The sequence below is a fragment of the Gopherus evgoodei genome, chromosome 10 (assembly GCF_007399415.2).
Source record: "Gopherus evgoodei ecotype Sinaloan lineage chromosome 10, rGopEvg1_v1.p, whole genome shotgun sequence".
NCBI lineage: Eukaryota > Metazoa > Chordata > Testudines > Testudinidae > Gopherus > Gopherus evgoodei.
The window spans coordinates 38,548,364-38,561,369 of NC_044331.1; the positions used below are offsets into that span (position 1 = coordinate 38,548,364).

The 13,006-nt window shown below is 46.3% G+C and overlaps 1 protein-coding gene across 1 annotated transcript in view; it reads left to right on the plus strand.

Moving 5' to 3' along the window:
- Positions 1 to 241: 241 nt before the first annotated feature.
- Positions 242 to 13,006, plus strand: part of SIN3A (SIN3 transcription regulator family member A) — a 59,523-nt gene continuing 46,758 nt past the window's right edge. The window contains 1 exon segment of the mRNA XM_030576752.1: positions 242 to 346. The gene's annotated coding sequence lies outside the window, so the exon portion shown is untranslated.

Below are 13,006 nucleotides of genomic sequence, written 5' to 3' on the forward strand. Positions count from 1 at the left end.
CATTTTACCCCCCCCCCCGGAGCCGACCATCCCTCGTATCCGCCCAGGCCCAGCCGCCCCTCACCCCCTCCAGTGCCCGAACTGAGCAGCCGCCGCCCCCGCCGGGAGGAGGAGGAGGGGCCCAGGGACCCCCCACCCTGCCCGGAGCAGCCGCCGGGGCCGGGGCGCCCTCCCACAGCCCGGCATCGCCAGGGACCGTCCCTCTCGAGTAGCCGGGGCGGGAGCAGCCGCCGCCGACCCCGCCAGCGGCGGGAGGAGGGGCCCGAGGGCCGCCCCCGCGTGACGAGAAGGGGCCCGGACAGCCCCGGTGGGGCGCGATCCCCCTGGGCACAGGGGCGGCTTTGAGGTGAGCGCCGAGGGGTCGGGCGGTGTGACAGTCCCGCCGGGCGCCGCGGGGGGCGGGTCTATCCTTTCCCTTCTCGCTCTCCGTATGGGGTGGGGACTCGCGCCGGTGGCCCGCGCGCTTCGGGCGCCACCGTGGGAGTGGAGCGAGACCAGCCACCCAGGTTGCGTCTCCCCGGGGGTTCCCTGCCCTGGCGAGCGGGCGATTCCCTACAGCGGGCTCCCGCGTGCCCTGGACACAGGTAACCCCCCACTCCCGGGTGCAGAATGTACAGGCAGCCCCCTCCCCCGGCGAGCGTAGCGTACAAGTAGCCGCCCCCACCCTCTGTCCCGGTCGGATTGTCTTCCCGGGCTCGGGATTAGCGGAGATGAGCTTCCCGAGCCCTTTCCGTCCCTTCGGATCGCTCGCATTGCACATGCAGCCGCCTCCTTGTCCAGGGCGTCGGTGCAGCGGACAGGGGCCCGCCTCCCTTTCCGCAACAAACTCCCTTCCTCTAAGAACCGAGTGCTTGGAGTATAAGCCGCACTTCGAGAGCCCGCGGGCTGCATCGCACTCAGCCCACCCCGTCGTTCCTTTACCGGGGTCCATCCCCGGTACCGAGTGCATTGCACACAGGCCCCGCCCCCGTCCCTGGGACACCCCCTTCCTCTCGGTACTGGACGCGTTCCACGCAGGCTCCTCCCTCTCCCCTTTTCTGCTCTCACTCCGGTGCTGGGAGGGTGGCACCCAGCCTCCTCCTCCGCGCCCGTCCGTCAATGCTGGCATTGCACACAGGCTCCGCCTCTGGGGACCCCGCCTTCCCCGGTAGATTGCACACAGTTAGCTCCGCCCATTCCGCTTCTCCGTTCGTGCCGGTCCTGGGTGGATTGTACACAGCCTGCTCCCCTGTGTGCTTCGCTTATGGGGGCGTTGCATTTAGACTCCTACCTCGCTCCGATCCCTTACGGGAGACTCGCGGTCAGCGGGTCCATTACATACAGCGCCCTTATTGGGGACCCACTTCTTATGGTCGGTCAGTCTCAGCTAGTTGCACGGAGCACTATTGACCCATGCAGCGGTTGCGTTCGTCTGGCGGTTCTCCTCGGTTGTATCCCACACGCTCCGGGGTAGCTGACTGGATTTGATCCCTGCAGCGAGGCAGCGGTGTTCGGAGGTCTCCTTCCTTAACTCTTAGCAGGATGGGTAACTGGACGTTAAGCACTAGGTCTGGCTGACGGAAGTAAGCTCAGTCAGCAAAGGCCAGTGACTTGGGACAGCCTGTCTTCCACGTGGCCGCGATGTGTGTCTGGAGGATGCCTAGAGCACATCCGTACCTCCAGCCGAGTTAGAGCTGTGTTGTCCACTGGGGCTCCTGCAGGCTCACTCGGTTATTTAAGGGCATCGGGGTGTAGTCGGGGCTGGGGTGTGTGTGGGGTTGTTTTGCATTTTTGGGAGAGAAGTGAAGACTGTCTAGTGATCCTTCTTTATACTGCAAAGTACCCGATCACGGGGGAAGGGCAACCAGTCATCTCGCATAGTAAAGTATGGCTGGAGCTTCTGCATTAATCATCAGCCTCTTGTGCCTGTGTAGTCTGTCCTTAAACGCTCCATGCATGTGCAGAGCTAGCTAGGAGATAATCAGGCAGAGTGAGCATGCTGAACTGCAGAAGATGGACAGAGTTACTACAGACTATTCCTGAGTGGTTGTAAAATATCCAGTGTGTAATACTTCAGTTTGGAGAATTTAAATCTCTTGTTACATTTCTGTGGTAATCAGAAACCTCAGGTTTTTACAGATTAAAAAAAAATACAGGCTGCCTTTTAGTACATCACTCTCACTTGATTCCTCATTGTACACTGCATATTGTTTACAAATGCTAAGGAACAGAGAGCTAAATAAAACACATTTGAGGTGTGGAAATAAACTGAACTGAGTTGCCTTAGTGTGGATGAGCAGCTGAAAATGATGACATCAATGGGGTTTGTGCAGATTTTTCACAGAATTTAACTAAAATCTTCAGATTTCTTCCTTCAGCCCACCTTGTTCATCACCATATTAATAGTGTAAATGGGGTAGTCAATTTTTTTTTTTGTCACAGTAAAGTCAAGGTCCAGCCTCTGGAGAAGAAACTACTAATAAAAAAGTAAATAAAAAGATTTGGGGGTCTGTTCAAAAGCTCCTGGTGGTCTGGATTTGTCCTGCAGTCCACTTATTGATTACCCCTAGTGTACAGTAACTGTTTCAAGGATTTCGTGTATTATTTTAAAATCTAAAAACAATATTTTACGTTTACCACAGTTCCTAACAATAAATATACATGGTTAAGTGCCTCTTTGTCTTATTCTGCTGCTCCTTTTTGGTTTTGGACACCTCATCACTTATGAGTAACTGGCCTATTCTGCTTTCACTCTTTATACCCAGTCTGAAGGGACACATAGATTTATTAGAATTTCCAGATTGCTTTTGAAAGAACTCCTCTTGAATGACTGTTGCAGTATTTCTATCTAGAAACTGCAAAGCTATGCATAAGAATCCTGTGCAGAATAACAGAGGCATGTAGGAGTCTGAGAATTACTCTTATAGTATTCTGCTTCTAGCATTAGTTTTTGAAATATTTAAATCAAGAACTGGCATTCTTCTCTACATGTGCACTTCTCAGTCTTTAAACTTACCAGTGGCCTTCACTGAGTGTTTTAGTTTCAGTGTCTTTGGTTGTTTTTTGTTTTTTTTTTTTAACTCCTTTGCTTACTTACATCAATAGAAACTGCATTAGGGTTTTACTTGGGGTTGTAGGTAACTGGGAAGGTATTCTCATAAACTGTAGAAGCATTAATATATTTTGTATTTGTCAAATGCCAGATTCCTTCCTTGAATCTGGGCCAATGAAACATAGACGGCAGAGTGTTTTTATAGTATTACCTATATAGATTTGACATCAGTACGTGCACCAATATAAACTGGTATCTGCTTAAGATATGTCTGCTGTATCAGAGCAAGATATATTTTGTTTGCACCACTGAAACTGTGTGTAAAACTGACAAACACTTGTTTAAATTGGAGCTGCTTGAGTGACCAAAAGCATCATGAGGAATGTGTGAGCTTTTTGATTACCATCTTTTTCTGAAAAACTGCAATCCAGAACTAGAACTTAGTCTAAGTATATTAGATGAGTGGGGTTTATTTCATAGAGCTGTGTTAGGCACAGTACCAACTGGAAGGGGTCAAAAATTATTTAATATAAGTATAGACTTACCTGTATTTAAATACAATTTTCAGCTATGGCTTGTTTAGTGTCTGCTGTAAGTGAACAAACTTATTTAAAAGAACACTATGTACAATGAAGCACTTTTTGAATTAATATCTAATTAAAGAATAGATGTTTAAGGTGGCCTTGTGGTTGTGTTCTGTACAGCTTTGCCTTGGCCCAGGCCCAGGTTTGATTTGGGGACTCTTCTTCTCTGTGCCAATTGTTTGAGCCAGCGATTATGCATCAAGTATGCCCCTCAGCTCCTCACCCCAGTCTTGCAGTGTGTTCTGGGTTCATGCCGCCAGCCTGCATGTCCTCAGCTCCCCACCCAGAGAGCAGGGTTTCCCCAGATGCCTGCTCACATGGAAGGGAGTCCAGGGGGACAGAGAGAATCTGAGTCTTTCAGAGTGAAGAAGCCTCCTCAGGTGCTGGCTTGTATGAGGGGCAAATGCCCCCAGATCCTCTCATACAAATACCAGGTGAGAATGTGGGGCTGAAAGGCTCACTACCAGCCCACCTAAGTATCACCAGTATTGAGTGATGGAGACCATTTTGGCCACAATCAGAGCTACAGTTTGATTCCCTAGGTCTGCTCAAAAAAAAGTTGGTAGAATCTGCGAACTTTAAGAAATGCTTCTTCCTTTCCACCCCCAGGGTTCTATGTCTTGAGAACTTCTTGCTTGGATGACCCCAAATTTAGATCACTAACACTACCCTGCATCCCCTTGAGGCATACTAAATTTCAAAATAATATGAGTAAGCATGTGGATTTTAGAGCATTGGAAGTCAGCAGAAATGAGTTTTCAGCCTTAACTATAGCAGAGCTGTTTTTCTGCAATAATAAGGGCTGCAGTATGGAGGGGGAAAAGGTGTGTGGTTAGAAAATGATTGTGTCCTCAAGAGTGTGATTGGGATTCAGTGGACTCTGTGTGCAAGGGTGTAAAGAAACTTTCAATACACTGAAAGGTAAAGTGTAAAAGAAAACTGATGCGGTAAAATAGAAAACTATTAAATAATACTCTATTAATGAAAATGTTTTAGGAAATTGAGTACTACCTTAAATCAGTGTCTAGTAGTAAGATTTTAGTGTAACAAAGATGCCCAAAAAAATCACCTCTGGTTGAACTGAGGAATTATCTGAAACTTGAAGTGGCATATAGGTAGCTTATCCATTAGTTGCGTATCATCTCAGTGCAAATCTGTGAATTCCAGATGTCCTCAGCAAGGATGATGGCACTTCAGACTCCATCTTAGCTTTCACAGAGCAGGCTTTAGGATAAAGTGGCACTGGTAAGGTGTGTTTTTTCCATTCCTACCATGAGTGACTTTAATTGGCCCTTTTGTGGGTTCAGTATTATTGATCTTGTGGTTAAGGCACTGCATTGGATCTCAGGAGATTGCAGCTCAATTCTTGGCCCTGCCACAGACCTCCTGTGTGACTTTGGGCAAGTCACTTAATCTTTCTCAACTTTTCAGTACAAATGGGGATAAATGCTTTCCTATTTAATGGGGCTGTTGTGAAGCTAAATTTGTTAATTGTCATGCACTCACTGGTGGAACTGATTATACACACCTAGATGGCATCTAGATTCACTAACAATTAGACACAATTTTGCTAGCTGGAAGAACAGTCCTGGCTGTCTCTAATCTCATACTGCTTGGACAGAGGTACAGGCCTGACTTCCCAAACAACATTGGGTTTAGTTAAAATATTGGTTTTCAGTGAAATAGTGTGGAGACTGTTGTCTACTGCCACCACTGGAGACAAGTATTGAAAAAATAAGAGTAATATTAAGGAAACTGAAATTGTTATTAAATGGTGGTAGAGCTATACATTTGCCAGCGTCTGCCTTGAACAGCATATGGATACAGTGCCACTATAACAAAATACCACAGACAGTGAACTATGGACAACTCAAATTAAGAAATACTAGACTGACTGGCGTTCATGAAGGCATGTAAAGAGTAGAGAAATACAGGATGTTTTTCACGTTGGATTACAATATGCAATGGATAGATCTCTTCAGATTTACTTTGCCTGCTGTTATGATGTGTCATTCATGATCAGGCCAGTCAGGGAGCAATCAGTACAGGCCTTGTTGAACATGTAGGTCTTGGAATGAGAAATATTGTGTTGAAATTGGCACACAAACCAGTTTAACTTCGAGGATTTATAAATCGTTTTCTGTCCAGATTCTAGTTTTGGTCTTCTCCAGTATTGGAAAACTTTTATGGTTGTTAAAGCCAGAGCAAAAAATGGAGGCCTATAATATGTATTTGTCTGTCTGGATGGGGTTGTGCTTGTGGTTGCACATTTGTATCTTTTTCCTCCCTGTTGCTGCATTTTTAGGTATTCTGAGCACTAATGATGGAAGAAATGTTCTTGTAGAAATTGGACACCGTGAAGGTGGGGAAATCTATTTCTTATGTGAAGTTTTGATTCACTTCATGTTTTTACAAATTATTGCCATGTAATTAACAGCTGCCGCTGTGACAATGTGTAAATTAATGCCTCACCACCACTCATCTCAACCCAGACATTGAAAGGGAGGATGAGAAGAGTGGGGTTTAAGATTGCCCTAGCTGCATCTAATCTCAGGTTTAGCTAAGATTCATATCTGCATAATGGATGGGCTGCCAGCACTTCACCTTGCTATCAATTCTCAGCGTTTCAAGGAGTTCATTTAATGTCTCTTCAGTATCATATTAGGTACATATATGGTTCCCACTTCCACAGTATCTGAGTGCCTCACAATCTTCAATAAATATTTGTTCTAGCATGAGGTGGGCAAACTTTTTGGCCTGAGGGCCGCATCTGGGTGGGGAAATTGCATGCAGGGCCAGGGCATGTGGTTGGGGTGTGGGAGGGGGTGCGGTGTGCAGGAAGGGGCTGAGGGCAAGGGGTTGGGGCAGAGGAGGGGTGCAGGATGTATGAGGGGGCTCAGGGCATGGGGTTGGGGTGCGGGATGCAGCAGGGGGCTCAGGGCATGGGGTTGGGGTGCGGGATGCAGCAGAGGGCTCAGGGCAGGGGGTTGGGTGCAGGAGGGGTGTGAGGTGCAGCAGGGGCCTCAGGGCAGGGGGTTGGGGTTCAGATGGGATGCGGCAGGGGGCTCAGGGTAGCTAGTTGGAGTGCAGGGTGCAGGAGGGGTTCGGGCTCTGGCCTTGTACTGCTTACCTGGAGCAGCTCCGAGGTGGTAGCAGCACACCAGAGCCAGGGAAGGCTCCCTGCCTGCCTGTCCTGGCCCTGTGCCGTACCGCTCCGCACCGCTCCCGGAAGTGGCTGGCACCACATCCCTGTGGCCCCTGCAGCGCACGGAGCCCTCTGCCCTCCCCTTTCCCCCCTCCTCCCCCCCGGCCTTGGGCCTGCGCTGCTACAGGAGTGGCAATCCCACAGGCCAGATCCAAAGCCCTGAGGGGCCGGATCTGGCCCACGGGCTGTAGTTTGCCCACCCCTGTTCTAGCAACACTCCTGTGAGGTAGGTCAGTGCTGCTTTTCCCATTATTCAAATAGAGAACTGAGGCACAGAGCAAATAACTAGCCCACTGTCACATAGAAAGTCTCTGATGGAGCAGGAAATTTGAGTGCAGGTCTTCTGAGTCCCACACACTAGCTAAGATTTGTTTCCCTCCCTCTACCTACCTCTCTTTCCATAGTCCAAATGAGAAGAAACTTTTAGTTTCTCAGGCTATTTTACTTTCTCAGGTAAAATATGTCCCTGTCTGACCCCCCTCACCTCCTCTCTCCCCAACTTTTCTGTCCCTTTTCTCTCTCCCCTCTACCCCCAATCCCATTTGATCTCTTGTTCCGCAATCCTTTTATTTCTGCTAATGTTTTAAATCACCGAACCTCCTTTCTTTTGTCTTTTGGATGCGTGCGTGTGTATAGATTTCTAAGCTCCACTTGTTTTCTCTTCATATTGGGTCCGCTTCTCATTTGGAGACCCTTTTCTCTCCCTCCCCTCCCTTCATTAAATCAGGTTTACCAACCTCATTCAGGCCAAGTCTATACTACACACTTACTTACTTCAGTATAACTGCATCACTCAGGGATGTGGATTTTTCACACCTCATAGTGACGTAGTTAACCTCCCAAGTTGACAGCGCTATGTTGGTGGGAGAGCTTCTCCTGCCAACATAGCTACCACCTCTCATGGAGGTAGAGTTATTAAGCCAATGGGAGAGCTCTCTCAGGTCGGCTTAGCGCTTCTAGTGAAGACTCTATATAGCGGTGGAGGTGTGGTGATGCAAGTTTGTAGTGTAGACCTGCCCTCAGTTCTGTATAGTGTCTAACATTTAAAAAAACAAAGTAATAATAGAAGTATCAGTGTTGTACATATTATAGTTATAAATCTGTATAAAACCTTTTAGGACCATATGTTAAAACTTCAGACAGCTTGTGAAAAGATGGGAATATATTGAGCTCTCCCATTTGTAAAAAAGGAGACAGTCTAGGGATACATGTACAGTATTGACTACACAGTTTGCATAGCCTTTCTCAGAAATCTCTTATACCTTTGGGGATTGAGATCTTTCTCTGTGATCACTGTTCCATGATTAGTTCTTGAAAAAGGAACTCATCTGCTAAAAGATTCCTTGTCCTGACAGGTGTTCAAATAGAAGACCTTTAAAAATTACGTTATTCTCATTACCATATTGCTCTTTTTCCATTTTGTGTTTAACAACTTATCTCAAATCTGTAGAGCTGGAAACCCGTGCTCAGATCATCTGAAAGCTTGGAATGACCAATATTAGTTTCTAATTCTGCAGGTTTTTGAGATCTCAGCTGGTAAAATGTTGGCATTGAAGTCTTCAGCAGTGGGTGAAGAAGCAGGATGATGATCGGGCTCTCCTGTCTCCATTCCCATGAGGAGTTGAAGTTAGAAACCACTTTTCCTATTTTTACTCCTAATTTTCAGTGGTTGAGGTCTGAGGCCCCTGTTCTGCAAGCTCAGTTCCAATCCCCCTGATTTGTTCTCTGCCTTTCTGTGTCAGCGTTGCTGCTCTTGCCCATAATGTTCCTTCAGGAGATGCCCTTGGTACCTGAATGGAACTAATGTGCGTCTGTTCAGTTTCATTTTGCTAGTCCTATTGAGCTGTGTGAAGGGTTGAAAGTGTGACAGACAAGAGAAGCCAGGTGTGGCACAGTGCTGCTAAAGAGAAAGGAAAGACGCTTTCTTTGTTCCTACCCTCACTTCAGCAGCAGAAGATACTGCCTTTGTGCATACTTCTCCTGCTCTGCATGTCCCATAAATAGTAGTAAGCAAAACTAATCAGCTGGGGAAGCACTGCGGGCAGGAACGACAGAGGTATGCTCTTCTTGTGGTCTTTTCCTGGATGGGGAATTTTAAAAAGTTTGTGGAAGGGAGGAGGATTTCATATCTTCTTGTAAAAGCCTAAACATAGCAAGATAGACTACAACATACTCAAATTGAAGATATTAAGGCTCTTTGGCTTTGAGTTGTGGAAAGAAAGAGTCTGTTTGATCAGTGGTTGCCATGTGTACTGGATCAAGTGACCTTTAAAGACCAGTAAGTTACCAGTTCTGCTGTCCTAGTCACTGTAACTTAATTTCTTTTAATGAAGTAATAAGAGTTCCTACCATCTTCTGGTTAAGTCCTACTGAGTATTCAACAAATTTAAAATTAGAGTTACTGGTATGTTGCACAGCTGACCGACTTCAGGGATTTAGAATTTCTAGAACTCTTACCTGTAAGCAGGTGCTTGAGTAAATGCTATGTTTTGGATATAGAGTCCAGACACAATCTGGGTTAATCTATTTCTTTGTCCTTTTAGTCTACAGTAGAGGCTTAGTATTAGATAAAAGCCTTTTTAGTACATTGGAAATATAAATAAAAATAATATAGTATTTATGTTTTAGCATCCTGAATCAGTGCGTTGTCCTTGATCTTTGAATCCTTGATACTCTGTCTAGGTACTTAAATGGGTCACAATCATTACACATGTATCCTCAAAACAACGTGTGTGCTTTCCCCTTTCACAAGGACATGGAGAGATGCTAGAACAGCCCTCCTCAAGGCAAATGCATACATTTTACAGGCTGTCTAAAAGATGGCACAAGTGCTGGGTTTTTGCCCTGTTATTGACTCTGCATTCATGTCTTCAACTAAGTGTACCTGCCTCTTGGAAGAGTCAGTGGCTTTGAAGTACCTGTGTGTCTGAAATTTGGAATTTACAGATTCCTCAGTGATGCCTCCCTGGTCTTGGTCACACAATCTTCTTTCCTTCCTTACCAATCACTTTATGGATATGGATGGGAGAGCCTTCTAGTAAAGCTCTTGGAGGGAGGATTTTCAGCAAAGCAGGAGCTCATTGCATCTCCCTTTTAATGGGGAAAAGTTGTTTGGGGAAGCACTAGATCAAGCCTTCAGGATCTCAGTGTTGAAAATAAAGTAACTCCAGAGCCCAAGAGACCATATTTGTCTTCTCACACTAGAGACTGGTTGGCATAATGAAGATCTCCACCCAAGCCTTGCTATAGGCCAGCATTCCAGAGATGGTACCTGACCAGAGCCCCTTGAGCCTGTCCCTCTCTCTCTCTGAAACAGACTTCAGCAGAATAGAGGTTCACCTGAGTGCTCTCTGATTTCTGCATGTTACTCTGTGGACTTTTGTACCTTTCACATTGCAGAAAAGTTTTTTCCCTGGCCATTGGCTCAATCTCCACAGAGTGTAGCGGTGGTGGAGTCACAAAGGAAACATCATATTCTTCCATATCTGGATGGCTGGCAGGTGAAGGTCTTCCTCTGCTAGGAACAAGGGAAGCTGTCCAGGAATCAACAAGTCTGTTGATGTGGCTGGGATTTATGATCAGATACAAAAGAGCAAAACCTGGTCCCATGTCAGCAGCTGAGTTAATATGGTGGTAGGAATGGGTCTTCCATCACAGAAAAGAGTACAGATGGCAAGACAGCTTAGCAGAGCAGATCAGAGCATCCTTCAGCATCTGAGCCAAGAAGATTTTTTCCTTAATTGATCTAGCTCTGTAGATCAGGAAGCATTTTGGTTCACAAGCTGCTCTTTCAGTGGTGACCAAAGCAATGGAGTGGGGACTACATGTGAGGATTTAGCATCCCTTGGAGCTCAGGCAGCCCTTGCAGTTATGGGAGAGATGTAACTAAACTCGAAGTTGGAGGTCACTTCAGGACCTGTGATTTGGGGTAATGACTGATGCCAGCCTCAAGGGTTGGGGAACCACCTTGCAGTCCTATTCGTCCCACATGGGAGAGATCTCTGCATATGAACTGGCTGGAGCTTAGAGCAGTCAGAGTAGTGTGTGCTGGTCTCCAAGGAGTAATCTGTGTTGCCTGAATTGCCAGCAAGCAGGTTGGTGCCAGGAGTGGAAAGCTGTCTCAGGCTGTAGTTATTTTTGTATATTGGGCAGAACGCAATTTGTTGCTCACTAAAGAGGTCCGTATGGCATGGTCCCTCAACATTTAGTCTGAGCTGCCGGAAATTCCATCTGAGGGATTGGTTGCTTAGGACAGGGTTTTTTCCATCTAGTCTGCCCTCTTTGGGATGAGTGTCCCGTCAATGTCTTGTTAGCAACAGCAAGTTTCCAAAACTATGCACCTGGATCAAGGAATCTTAAGCTTTTCTCCATAAATGGATCAGGCCTTCTGCTGTATCTTCCTTCCTCCTCCCTCTCATCTCAGTAAAGAGGCAGTTGTCCCAGAGTGAGAACTTAATCTTGTCCTCCACTTTCTTTGGGTATTGTTTAATACCAGTGTTTTTGCTTTGAAGGAGATTTTTGCATCACACTCAGCTGTCCAGTTAACTAGCAGAGTTCGTGTTTGAAATGATTATTGTGATGCAGCTGGGATTTTATTGTATTGTATTATGATGCCTAGAGTCCCGTACAGATTATTTTTAAATTTAAATATAAATAAATAATTGCTTTTGAACATGATGAGGGCATTGAAGTTCTCTTTGCATAGGTCTAAAGACCTATGCAAAGGGGAAATCCTTTTTATGGCTTCCAAAGGGGCTAGAAAAGATGACACAGCCTCTAGATCTTTAATGCATGTGAATAATCATTTTTCTATTAAGGAAACTTTAATTTGCAGATGGATTCCCTTGCTCTCTCCCCTTTGAGTGAAGGTTTATTTCATGAGGCATAGCCACTTCTTGGGCCAAGAGGAAGTTTGTGGATGAGCTCTGACAAGCAGCAATCTGGAGTTTTGGTCCACGTGCTCACACACTAACCTTCATTCTGTAATGGTGAATCTGTGGGTGTGACCTTTGGATATAGGGGTGTGAGCTGCTCTCAGACATGAGGTATCCCAATCTCCCAGATAGTGAGCTTGCATGGTATATCCCAATCCAAAATATGGGACCTCCCATCATAGAAATGAGGCTTTTGGTATTCTCTTGTAAACTCACTTTCTGCACAAGAGTACCACCAGTCTGGAAGCTCAGCCTAGTCTGAGTTCTAATTGGGTTATTGTCAGTTTTCATACTTCATTATACACCGCTACCTCGATATAATGCCACCCAATATAACACACATTTGGATATAACATGGTAAAGCAGTGCTCAGAGGGGGCTGCTCATTCCGGTGGATCAAAGCAAGTTCAATATAACATGGTTTCACCTATAACATGGTAAGATTTTTTGGCTCCCAAGGACAGTGTTATATCGAGGTAGAGGTGTATTAGCGTTAGATGATGAGTAAGCATTCAGCTAGAGAACAGAGGCAGCTACAGTGCTTGCAGGGGAATGGAGGTGCCAAAGCTTCATCTCTGCTATCTATTACTAACGGTATGTCTGCGCTACAAAATTAGGTCGATTTACTAGAAGTCGTTTTTTTAGAAATTGATTTGATACAGTCAATTGTGTGTCCCCACTAAGCACATTAAGTCGACAGTGTGCATCCACAGTACCGAGGCTAGCATCGAGTTTCGGAGAGTTTCACTGTGGTAGCTATCCCACAGTTCCCGCAGTCTTCGCCACCCATTGGCATTCTGGGTGAGCCTGATGGGGCAAAAACATGGTCACAGGTGGCTCTCGGTACATGTCGTCAGGCCCCCTTCCCTCCCTCCAGGAAAGCAATGGCAAAAAATCATTTCTTGCCTTTTTTCCTGGGTTACCCGTGCAGACCACATACCACGGCAAGCATGGAGCCTGCTCAGCTCACTGTCACCATATGTCTCCTGGATGCTCATAGACTCATAGACTTTAGGGTCAGAAGGGACCAATGTGATCATCTAGTCTGACCTCCTGCACAAAGCAGGCCACAGAACCCTACCCATCCACTTCTATAACAACCCCCTAATCTATGTCTGAGCTATTGAAGTCTTCAAATTGTGGTTTTAATACCTCAAGCTGCAGAGAATCCACCAGCAAGTGACCCATGCCCCACGCTGCAGAGGAAGGCGAAAAACCTCCAGGGCCTCTGCCAATCTGCCCCGGAGGAAAA